We start from the raw sequence: 13,242 nt of genomic DNA on the forward strand, positions 1-13,242 counted from the left end.
TTATAATGCATATACAACGTATCAACTTCTGTTTCGTATTATTACTATCAATATCAATCAATAATAATATCACTACTGACTAATACTAGTTAATATTGCTTAATAATATGTAGTAAAGTCAAACTTTAATTCAGCTTTGAAAGCAGCCATCCTTCCTATGTGTAGCAAATAAACAGTCATGTTAACAATAACATAGATGTGGTGCAGCTAGCACTGACATGGGATCCATCACAGTTACCAAAAGCAGATTAGAAATTTTTAAAAGTTGGTGACGAACAAAGATGTTCTGACAAGGAACATGTACTGGCACATTGAACAAGATAAGGAAAAATGTTTATCATTATCTGGAATAATTAATCTTGTTTCCCTAGGAAGAAAACTTAATTTTGAAAACTCAAACTGTATTTTCCAGTCTAAATAAATTCAGTCTCTCAATGAATTTTCTCATAATAAATGAGCTATAATATGCCATCTTCAAGTTTTCTCAATTGTGTTATTTTTGAATGCATCTAAAAGAGCATTTTTCAAGTAGAATTCCTAAATCTTACATGAATGGCTTCCCTGAGTATGATCCCCACATGTCTCTTCATCAGCAGTGCTGTGGTGGTGCACGCCTTTAATTCCAGCACTCAGGAGGCAGAGGCAGGCAGATCTCTGTGAATTCAGGGCCAGCCTGATCTACAAGAGAGAGAGTTCCAGGACAGGCTCCAAAGCTTCAGAGAAACCTGATCTCAGAAAACAAAAACAAACAAACAAACAAACAAACCAAATATGTCCCTCCATCAAGCTGTGAAGACGGAATCATGTGGAATTGCCAGTGATTTTTCTTGATCTACTGGATTTGGGCTCTCAAATCCCTCTTGGTTCTATTCCACTCAGCTGGTCTTCAGTTTTATTCAGTCTTATTTCTTCCACATTTAAAGCATTTTGAGCCACACTCAGGACATGGCAGTGCTCCCTCTCACCACCTCTGTCATGCTCTGAAGGCACACACCGTGCTCCCCCTCCCTACCTCTGCCATGCTTTGTAGGCACACACCGTGCTCCCTCTCTCTACCTCTGCTGTGCTCTGTAGACACACACAGTGCTCCCTCTCCCCACCTCTGCTGTGCTCTGTAGGCACACAGAGTGCTCCCTCTCCCCTCCTCTGCCGTGCTCTGTAGCCATGGCTGTACCATGAGTATGAATATCAATAAAAGAAAAGTCATGTCTTAAGAAACATCATTTGGGGGGAATTGCCATACAAGTAAAAGGTTTTCCTTTTTAGCTAATTTTCTGTGAATGTATCATTCTTAACACACATATCTTATATGCATATACAAACTCACTGGTATGTAAGTATGTGCATGTCTACTCTGCTATTATGAATGATATGTAATAGACATGTATTTGTTTTATATAACTTATACCTATAATATATTGAAACATCCATTTTAAAAACCTATTCATGTCAGCTTAATGGTATTAGAATAAGACCAATGTAAGTTGTGCAGTGGTGGCACACACTTTTAATCCCAGCACTCAGGAGGCAGAAGCAGGTAAATCTTTGTAAATTCAAGGTCAGCCTGGTCTACAGAGAGAGTCCAAGATAGACAGGACTGTTGAACAGAGAAGCCTGGTCTCGTAAAATAAAACAAAAAAAAAAAAACAAAATCAATCAGACAAGCAAAATAGACCAGTAAATAGAGTCGCTAAGAGGGCTCCTTCTCCATGGAACTAGAGGTTGGGCTACTTCACTCCCAACTCCGACATGGCAGATGAGGAGGTTCCCACTTTCACATCTCATCCAACAGGGCTCTATAAAGCCTGGCTTCTGTTTCTGTTTGTTCTATTTGGCTTCTGTTTCAAAATGATGACCACAAAACCAGTGTATAGGAAGGAAAGGGTTTATTGGGCTTATATAGCTATGTCACTGTCCATCATTAGGTGAAATCAGGGCCAGAACTGGACACAGGAGCCTGCAGACAGAAACAAAAGCAGAGTCCTGGAGGCATGCTGCTCACAGGCTTGCCTTCCTTCACTTGCTTAGGCCACTCAGAAGCAGCTGCCTAAGAATGGCACCACCCACAGTGGCCTGGGCCATCCCACACCAACTATTAGTCAAGGAAATGCCCCACAGAGATTCCCAGAGGCCAAGCTAAGGAAGGCCAATCTTCAACTGAGGTTCCAACTGTCTTCCCAGGTGACTCTAGTTTGTGTCAAATTGACAAAGACCAACCAGCACTCTATTCTAAAGTTTCTACTGCACACATGAGAAGAGTTTCACCCTCAAAATTTACACTAGATAGTCATGTTAAGAACTTTAAAGCTAAAATGGCAAAATTATTTAGAAGAATATATCTATCAACTGTTTATCAACTCAATATCTATATGGTTCATGTACACAACTTTAAAACCTGTAATAGCTTTAAATGAACTCATGTTACTGGAGTAAGCACGAGAAATATAAGAATTTATGAAGCACTAATATATTAAGAAATATCCTTTGAGATATTAAACTCACCCTGAACTTTTCTATATAAGATATATGTCCTTTTTAATGGGATCCTTCATTATATATGAGTCTCCAGGTTGAGAAATGGATTTAAATTGAAAAGTAGAAATGAAAATCATCTGGACATGACTGCATGCCTGTATCCTCACCGCCCAGAAGCTCAGGAAGAACAGCCCTGAGTTCAAGGCCAGGCTGGTTGGATAGAAAGATTCAGTCTCATAAAAGAAAAAAATGAAATAAAAGAAAGAGGAGGAAAGACTTTTTTTTCAAAAGCCAAGAGGAATATTTTTTTTTTCCTTTTTCTTTTTTTGGTTTTTCGAGACAGGGTTTCTCTGCAGCTTTTTTAGAGCCTGTCCTGGAACTAGCTCTTGTAGACCAGGCTGGCCTCGAACTCACAGAGATCCGCCTGCCTCTGCCTCCCGAGTGCTGGGATTAAAGGCGTGCGCCACCACTGCCCGGCAAGAGGAATATTTTAAAAGTAAAAATGAAAGTAAGAGGCTGGAGAGCTGGTTAAGAGCTTTGACTTCTACTGCAGAGAATTGGTGCCCAGGACTCCAGGACTCACATCAGGGAACTCACAACCACCCGTTTTCATTCCATATCCAAAGGACGGAACACACTCTTCCTGGTTCTGCAGTCTCTGCACACACATGCTACATACACAAACAAGCAGGCACACACATATCTAGCCCTAAAGCAAAGTAACAGCGTAGGGATTCTTCAAATTCATTTACAGTTTCCAAGTTTGCAATGTTACTAGTCCTATCCACAGTGACACCTGTCTCACCTTGAATGACTGAAGGAGAGGCACCAGTTACTCTACCTAGTATCTGCTTGAAGCCCCCACCCTGTCCTCTACGGCTGTCCTCACACACAGCCACAGCAGGTGCCCCTCCCAGGAGAGTCTTACCTAGGACACACTGGTGGCAGAAGGAGAATGTGTCATCTTTCAGAGAGGAGGAGTCCCTATAGGTCTCTGTCCCCAAGGCTCCTGACACGCCTCACATCTTAGAAGCCCGGGGTTTAACCAGGCTCCCTCTGCAATCACTCAGTCAGTAAAGAAACTCACCTTTTAGAAGCTGCTTGAATGATTGGTTGGGAGATATTTTTTGACACAAATTGGCTTTTCTTTAAGGTAAAGTCACCAATTCACAGCCGTCAATCCTGCATTAAACCTGGCTGATCAATTTTAATGAAATGCCTTCAGTCATGATAATATGTTAAAAATAAAACCCTCTTTCATATTACAACAACAAGGAGGTACTCATGTGCCCCCGGGCCCCAGCTCCACCTGCTCCTGCGTAGAGAAGGCAGCAATAACAGTGACATTTTTAATTACGCTGCTGCGCTCCAAATCCCGGGTAGGGTGTCAGCATTGGATGAGGGAGGCCATGGGGAGATTCCCTGTGAAGTGTACTGACCTCAGAACCCAGGGCCTCCCAGGAACTGAACAAAGGGTGAGGGAAAAGACTACTGTGTGTGTGTGTGTGTGTGTGTGTGTGTGTGTGTGTGTGGTGTGTGTGTGTGTGTGTGTGTGTGTGTGTCAAGGTGACCACAACCTACAGTTGAGAGCTGCAGTCCTAAATTTCATTATCTTTCATTTCAAATAAACATGTCTGAATCTTTCCTGCTCCCCGTTTTACTGTGGATCTCTGCTCAGCCCACTTTTTCCCTACTTCTTTGATCTCCTTACTCTTCCAAGGTGAAGTTCCCCACCCCTTCCTCCCCCCTCTGAGAGTTGTGAGTCATCACCTGGTCGCCAGTTTCAGACACCCCATTTAACCTGCCTGCCACTTTGTCTCTTGGAGGATCTGCTCCTGGTCTGCCCCTGAGCCCCACATGTAAAGGGAGTTTTTACAGCTGTCTTTTGGGACTTAAGACACTGTACTATATCGAAGGTTCCCCTTCCAAGGCTGTGTTTTCTGTCTTTAGACAATGTCAGCCACTGAGATAAGGGAGCAGGATTGGTAGTAAGCTTTGAAGGATCCGAAGATCAAATCCCAGTTCTAGTGAGTCTGAATGCACTGCATCATGGCCCGGAGAGCAGACGGAGGTTGGGGCAGCCCATCTCAGGCAAAGAGGCTTATGAAGGTTATGGACTACTCCACTTAGAAATTGGAAGGGTAGTGCTAGGGAGATGGCTCAGTTGATAAAGTTCTGGCCTTGAAAGCACAAATATTTGAGTTTGATCCTCAGAACCCATCAGAAAAACACAGGTGCAATAGGGCATACCTGTGATCCAACACTAGAGAGAGAGAAGGGGGTGCAGGAGGAAGTCAGGGCCGACTGAGCAGTTGCCCAAGCTGAACTGGTGAACTCTGGGACAATGACAGACACTAAAGATGGCTGGTTCTGAGGAAGAATGCCTGAGGTTGTCCTCTGACCTCTATAAGCACAAGCACACACATACTTGAGCACCCACATACATGTGCATGCATTCTTTTTAAATAAATGGCAAGCTGTGCTTTGAATACTAAAGACTTCAATGATAAAGTTTAGCACTGATGGAAAACAGGCAGCAATGAGAACCATTATGAAGGAAATCCCAGGGACTACTCTGAGATATGGGGATGCGGGGTGGGAAAAGGAAGAGGCACCCGGAATTTTCACTGTGATCCCTGGACCACTTACACTAAGCAGTTGGAAGGAAGAACATTTGGGATGGCATCATAAGCTTGAGGAAGACCATGAGACTGGTTGAGTCTCCCAGAGAACACCTTTGCGCCCCTGGGGTTGCTTAGCTCAACTTTCTCTCTGCTCTCCAGCCCTGCTCTGAACACTGAGATATGAAAAGCATAAAACATCAGGGAAATTCACTAGAGTGATTAAATGCCAAGTCTGGCTTACAGAGGATTGGGAAAGGCTTCCCCTGGCAGAAATGTATCCAGATCCTCAAGAGGTGAAGTGGTTAGAGTTCCAGAAGAATCATGAGAAACAACTGAAGACATGAACGTGGAGTTATGGAGGATAAGGGAGAGGCTGTCCTGGAGAATGCTTAGAGAAGCCTTCTGTGGCCATCTAAGAAATGGGTCTTTTTTCTTGATGTGGTCGTGTAGCTCAGGATTGCCCCACCTGTCTTAAACTACCAATACTGTGTGGGGAACTTATGCTCTCTGCCTGCTTAGCCATACTTGGCCCTCCGCTATCAGCTGCAGCTGTATCCCCTTGAGCCCACCTAGATCTCAGCAAGGTTATGGCTGTTGTCTGGGACTCTTATGATAGTGGAGTCACCCTTTTGAATGCAAGTCGCATTTGAGAATCCAGATATGGGTAAGCAGAGATGTGACCTCTAGCTCATACAAATTCACAGTTACTTTCTACGTTTTAGTGAGTGTGTTTATGCTTTGCACACATGTGTGTGTTGGTGCTCAAGCATGCATGAACATGTTCTTGTAGAACTCAGAGGACAACGCAAAGCACCTTCAGTTCTTGCTGTCTAATTTTGTTTCATCTCTGAGACAGTGTCTCTCAGTGAACCTAAAGCTCATCAATCTGGCAAGACCAGCTGATCCTCAAGCCCCAGGGATTTGCCTGTCTCCACTACCGTCTTAGCGCTGGAATTACAGTCATGAGCTGACACACTCGGCGTTTTATGTGGGTGGAGGGAATTCCCAACTCATGTTTGCCCTGCAAGTGCCTTCCAGCCTGTGTTACCTCCCCAGCCTGCTAATTTCCACACTCTTCAAGTTAGGTAATTGGTGTGGTCAAATGTTTTTCTCTTTGTTTCCTATTCCTTTCACTCACCAGAACCACATTCATGCTCATCTTCAGAATGTCATAGCAGTTCTAATGTCTAGTGACAAGGATCCTGGTCTTACGGACCACAATCTGCAGTTTTAATTTGATTTCCATTTAATCAATGATACTGCTGGCCATTTCAGTGGGCTCTGATTTCTCAGCCTGGGGTCAGAGCTAGGTTGTGGGTACACTGTGTTGGGATTTGGGGTTCAGGTGGAGTCTTGTAAGATTTATGCCAGCATTCTTCTTCTTTCCCCTCAGGGCAGTGAGCTGCTCTGGAATACAAAATAACAAAGATTGATCCTGAACTCATTTCCATAAATATGTTGAGCAAATAGAAAACCACACTGCCAGGACTGGTTGAAATGTGGTGGCTAAGTCCAAGGAGCGGTGACACTGACTGTGAAATTTCCCATGAATACTTAAGCTTCAACAGGGGCAGTTTCTTCAAAAAGACTTTGGTCAACAGATTTGTACTGAAATAAACTTCAGGAGCTGACATGAGCTTAATTAAAAAGTGATAAATCTCGTTGCCCCATCTATCAGCTATTTTAAAAAGAGAAACGTTGGGCTCTTGTCGTCACTAAGTCACATCGGCTGGCAAATACACACACAATTTCCACGGTGTGGTTTATGTTTGAGGAATAAGGAGCTGTGTATTTCTCCTTCATGGTGTTAACTGGTTTCTCATTTATTATTTTTCATCATTTTTATTGTGTGTCAATTCCAGGAGAAGTCTGCCCAAAGAGTCAAGGTTGAGTATACATAACTTTACTTGTGTGTTCTTGTCCCCAAAATCCATAATGCAATAGATATTGAAGAACTTACACCCCCAAACCCCACATGCATAGCAGTGTGGGTGACTTAGAAAACCACATGCTCAGTGCTTTTCATGACTGGGGATAGATACCTCGAGTCATCTGAAACATGTCTTCAAGTGTGAGAAGGGTTTCACACACAGCATAGGTGCCTCTATGCAAAGACTGACATGCTCAATGCCTTTCTAGATAGAGACTGACTCAAGCCATCTGAAATAGGTCTTTAAATGCAGAAGAATTTCACACACAACACTTCTTAGCTGTGCACTTACAAATGTGGGAGAAGAAAGGGTCAGGGAAGTCGTTAGCGTTTCTTTCCTTACATGTGGGTATCATCAGGGAGGATGGACTGAGTGGCAGAGAAGAGAATGCACACCCTTAGTGACACTGGAACTTATTCTGGCCTTGTGAGATGCTGAATTGTGTGTAGGCATGAGCTCTAACAACTCCCTTTCCACTCTCCGACATCTCAGCCTCTGAGGTGCGCCATCCTGGCAAGGGACAATGCTCTCTTGGGACTTCTTCAAGTCTCTCATTTCTGTCCTCCAAGCAGTGAGTGAATACAGGGTGTGCCCCCACACACACTTTCACTGTGAGGTTCCTAGGTCAGGTCATCCACAAGAACCACTGGAGATGGTGTTTCCATCTTGGAATCTAAAAAGAGTTTTTCAGTGAAGGAACTTTGCAAAGGCTTTCTCACTCTCAAATACTTTAACCCCAAGACTTCGATATCAAGTCCTGCTTTAGGACCCTAATATTAGTCCTCCGAATCTTTGTTTGGCCCCCATTTCTGAAAGCATGTTAATAGAAGAAAGGGTCTGAATAAATTACTTCTAAGAAGTAACTACAAAAGAGTTATGAAATAATTATTATATATTTCAGAACGTATTGAAATTTGCAGGCAAATGGATGGAGCTAGAAATCATCATATGGAGTGAGGTAACCCAGACCCAGAAAGACAATTATCATATGTACTCACTTATAAGTGGTTTTTAAACATAAAGCAAAGAAAACCAGCCTACAAATCACAACCCAGAAAACCCAGAGAACATTGAAGACCCTGGGAGAGACATACATGGATCTAATCTACATGGGAAGTAAAAAAAGACAAGATCTCCTCAGTAAATTGAGAGCATAGAGACCATTGGAGCGGGTATAAGGGGAGCAGAGAAAATGCATAGCTCAATAAAATCAATAAAAAAATACAAAAATATTCTAACACAAGTAAATTTAACTTTAAAAGAGTGAGTTTTGGGTAAATATGGTGTCAGAAAACCCTCAGTAGTCAAGTGAAAGCAAACTGAGGAAAAGGTTAGAAATGCTGTTCTCTAGACTCTGAACAATTATTTCAGTTATTAACTCACAATAACAATAGTTACTTGCACTGAGCCCAACAAGGCTAGCTCTATCAAGTCAAAGAAGGAGGGGGTCCTCCCTGGACCCTTCTTTAGCTCTTTATTACTGACTAATGGTAGATTTCAGAAGAGGAGAAACACTGCCTTTAATTGTGTACCCAGGCTCCAAGCTACAGTTTCAAATCCATGGTGACATGGATGCCAACAGCCCAGATTAACCTCAGGGGGCAACAAAACATGGATGTGTGACATAGATAAACATGGGTGTGTGACATAGATAGACATGGGTGTGAGACATAGACATGGATTGTGACATAGACATGGGTGTGTGACATAGACATGGGTGTGTGACATAGACATGGGTGTGTGACATAGATAGACATGGGTGTGTGACATAGATAGACATGGATGTATGACATAGACATGGGTGTGTGACATAGACTTGGATGTGTGACATAGATAGACATGGGTGTGTGACATAGATAGACATGGGTGTGTGACATAGACATGGATTGTGACATAGACATGGGTGTGTGACATAGACATGGATTGTGACATAGACATGGGTGTGTGACATAGACATGGATTGTGACATAGACATGGGTGTGAGACATAGACATGGATTGTGACATAGACATGGGTGTGTGACATAGATAGACATGGGTGTGTGACATAGATAGACATGGATGTGTGACATAGACATGGGTGTGTGACATAGACTTGGATGTGTGACATAGATAGACATGGGTGTGTGACATAGACTTGGATGTGTGACATAGATAGACATGGGTATGAGACATAGACATGGATTGTGACATAGACATGGGTGTGTGACATAGATAGACATGGATGTGTGACATAGATAGACATGGGTGTGTGACATAGACATGGATGTGTGTCAGACATGGATGTGTGACATAGATAGACATGGGTGTGTGAAAGATTTGTATGCATAAGATGAACAGGGATGCTAGAATAAGGATGGTAGGCAAGCATTGCACACATATGGGAAATTTTTGGCAAACACACCTGATTAATAAATAAAGTGAATTTAAAATAAAAAATAAAAATTAATATGAACTCATTTAGAGGGTCTTCTCTGCCATCCCCTCCATAGAAATTAACTGAGACTTATTTGCTTTACAAATTTACAAAAAGCTCAATTATTCTTATCTCACTTTGACATTTCAGGGAAAGAAGAAAAATGAAGATCCTGCAATGCCAGCTCCCAATTTCTCTGAGTGCTTGTCTTTCTGAGGTTTTATCTATAGTTATATTTACCATATATCTGAATATAAAATCAAGATACATAGTCTAACTAGACATTTTTCCCTCATTTGTCAGCTCGCTCATATGAAAAGTCTAATGTAGAAGGCTATAAAAGTTTAGTTGCTTTTAATGTTAAGCAGATGAATTATACTTATTGAGAATTAATTTGTCAATAAATAAAATCTTGTGATATATGGCTGTTTTCTCTGCAGGAGCACTTCATCATGTCTAAGGGTATAACTCTTCTCTCTCGTCATTCCTGCCTTTCTTGCCAGATCGCCATCAAAGAATGCACCCTGGTGTAATAGTCTATAGAGCAATTTTTAAATCCTTGCATATCCACTGAATTTTAAGAAGAAAATATGCAAGAAGATAAAACTTCCATGTAAGACAGTAGGTGATACAGTTTCTTAAGATGACATAATTTATGGTTTCTCTATATGTATGAAAAAAATTGGCTCATTTTATCTTCCCGTGTAGTGGGCGTGGCTAGGTGAAAGGCACTTTCAGTCTTCCCACTGCTGCTGATGGGGAGTGAAAAATGAAGTTTTCCTGAGGAATGAATTCCTAGGGTGCCAGCAAGGCATCAGGGCTCCACAACATTGTGACACACACAAAGAAAATAATTAAGCTGTTTTACAGATGCAGCACCTGGTACAGACCACGAGGAAAGAAATACACTAGACCTGGGGGTGTGGTGGGGGTGCTTCAAGCCCTTCCCTTGTTCCATGTCAGGAGAATATCTGGCTTTCATTTTACTGGAGGGAATTATTACATGGCTATGTAGAGAGGTCAGCATCTCACACATGAGCAGACGTGATCACAGGTGAAGCAACCGTTTCCAGTGTCTTGAAAAGTGTAAAAATGGAATTGAAATGGGTTTAATCGTGAAAACATCTTTAAAATGTAAGGCTGTCTGCTTCCTTGCCTGGCCTGGTCCCATTCAGCCCCCCCCAGCCCAGTTCCTCCAGCCCATGCCCATTCGCTTTGTTTAAGGGCAGCACTAGCACTATAAAAGCAAGTAGCCATGCTGCTGAGGATGGGGGATGGGGAGAAGGAAAGCCCACAACTCTTCTACCCTGGGTTACAGATCCAGGCAGGGCAAGAAGCCAGCATAAGTATAGTGAGAGACTCTGGAAAAGAGAAGTCATGGAGGGTCAGAGTCGTGCCCTACACACAACTGCCTGACTGTCAGTTGTGACTCTGTGACCATGTGCACCACAGAGGTAGCTTGGAGAAGCACTTTGTGCCCCTTCTCTCATTTCCAGATCAAGCAATAAGAGGGGCCAACACACCAGTGCAGCATTTGGGCACAACCTCTGCCAAAGTTTTAGTTTGTTATTAAGTTTTGTAGACACAAGAGTGATCCCACAGGATATGAACTTTTAAAAAATGGATCAAATGAGTAGAAACGCAACAGAAATATAGGACCACACACCATAGGGAAGAAGGACTTAGCAGTTTAAGGCAATGGAAATTATGAAAAAAGAGAAAGTCATCACGGGTAAAAACAAACACAATAAAAAAAATACCTAGAACACAGAGCAATACACTGAGTTTTAGCACCCTAGAAACACTAACAAGTATGATGAATCATACCTATAATCTCAGAACTCAGGAGTTTGGGTGCTGGTCTGGGATAGCTGATGAGATCCTGCCTCATAAATAACAACTGTGTGTAGTCTGCTTAGAAAAGGATATGACATTGATATGCATTGATGAAAAATGTAACCAATTGAAATTAATGTTAAATGAACTTAGATGTTGGGTTCTGTAGCCAAATATTTAAAACATCTGATTCTATCGGTTCACAGAATTAAGGGAAACCATGTATGAAGAAGCAAAGGGAAATAAAGCAAAGGCTGAAGAAATAAGATTTCTCAGTTATAGAAGCAGACAAACCAAGTGAGAAACCCAATGGCTGTGTTGGAGAGTTCACTGAACGGGCCCCAGCGAGCAGTGCTGGGAAGGCAGAGGATCAGTAGGCTCCAAGGAGAAGCCACAGAAACTAGAAGGTCAAACAACACAAAGAATATGACTTAAGCAGAGTGGGCAGAGCTTCAGAGGCTTGTGGAACATGGTGAACAATACAGACAAACACTAGTTATGAAGTGGTGTGTGGAGAGAAATGGGATTTAAGCAATAATGCTGCTGAATGAACTTTATAATAGTGTGATTATGTGAACTAAGATGCCTACAGCCTCACTTGTCAATAGAATCCTTTGGACCCACCATTGTTCCTTCATCATGCCGTGTAATTACTGCACATGTGTGAAGAAGTTTCTAGAATGTGAGTAATGAAAGACAGAGAGAGAACAGAAAAAATCAGAATTCTATATTACCTTTCACTAAAATATGAGGGCAAATAGACATATTACAGATAATTAAAGTCTTAATTTGATTCTACCACCCTGACCTACATGAAATATTAAAAAGATCCTACAAAATTAAACAAAATAACACACAAAGTAGTAACCTGAATCAAAAAAGAAATAAAATTACCAGAAATAATAAAAATAAGAGCAAAAATTTAAAAAGTGAAATAAACTTATTTTTATCCTTTTAAGAATTTTATGATTTTAAAAGCATAAGATTATATAAAATTTTCTGTGGGAAATGCTCTTGTACACTGCAAAGATTTGTCACTCATATTGGTTTAATAAAACACCGACTGGCCAATAGCCAGGCAGGAATTATAGGCAGGGCCACCAGACTAGAAGAATTATAAGTATAGAAAAGGCAGGGATGCAGTCACCAGCCAGACACAGAGGAAGCAATATAAGAATGACTCACTGATAAAAGGTACCAAGCCATGTGATTAAACATAGACAATAATTGTGGGTGAATTTAAGTCATAAGAGCTAGTTAGTGATAAGCCTGAGCAGTAGGCCAAGCAGTTTATAATTAATATAATCCTCTGTGTGTTTAATTGGGACTGAAAAGCTGTAGTACTGTGTGGGGCAGAAATGTCTGTCTACAAAATTCCCTATAACTGTAATAATTGATTATATGGGTTTATAATCTGTATACTGTAGAAGGAGCGGCGGGCTGCGTTCCCGCCCAGCTCCCGCATGGTTAGCTTTACACCTGAAATAACAACACACAAATTGTATTCATTTAAACACTGTTTGGCCCATTAGCTCTAGCTTCTTACTGGCTAACTCTCACATCTTGATTAACCCATTTCTATTAATGTGTGTAGTACCACAAGGTGGTGGCTTACCGGGAAGATTTTAACCTGCATCCATCTTGGAGAGGAGAGCTATGGCATCCGATTCATTGCCTTCTTCCCAGCATCCTGTTTGGTCTACTCCACATATCTAAATTCTGCCCTATCAAAAAGCCAAGGCAGTTTCTTTATTAACCAATGAAAGTAACACATAGACAAATGACCCACCTACATCAGTATACACACAATATATACAAAAATAGCTTAAAGAAAGGCAAGGAAGTAAAAATATATTGAAGGAAAAATGAATAAGGTATAAATAAATAGATATTTAATAATCAGCAAAAAATTAAAGATAAAACAATAACACTTAACACAAAACAATACAATAATCACAAAT

The sequence above is a fragment of the Arvicola amphibius genome, chromosome 5 (assembly GCF_903992535.2).
Source record: "Arvicola amphibius chromosome 5, mArvAmp1.2, whole genome shotgun sequence".
NCBI lineage: Eukaryota > Metazoa > Chordata > Mammalia > Rodentia > Cricetidae > Arvicola > Arvicola amphibius.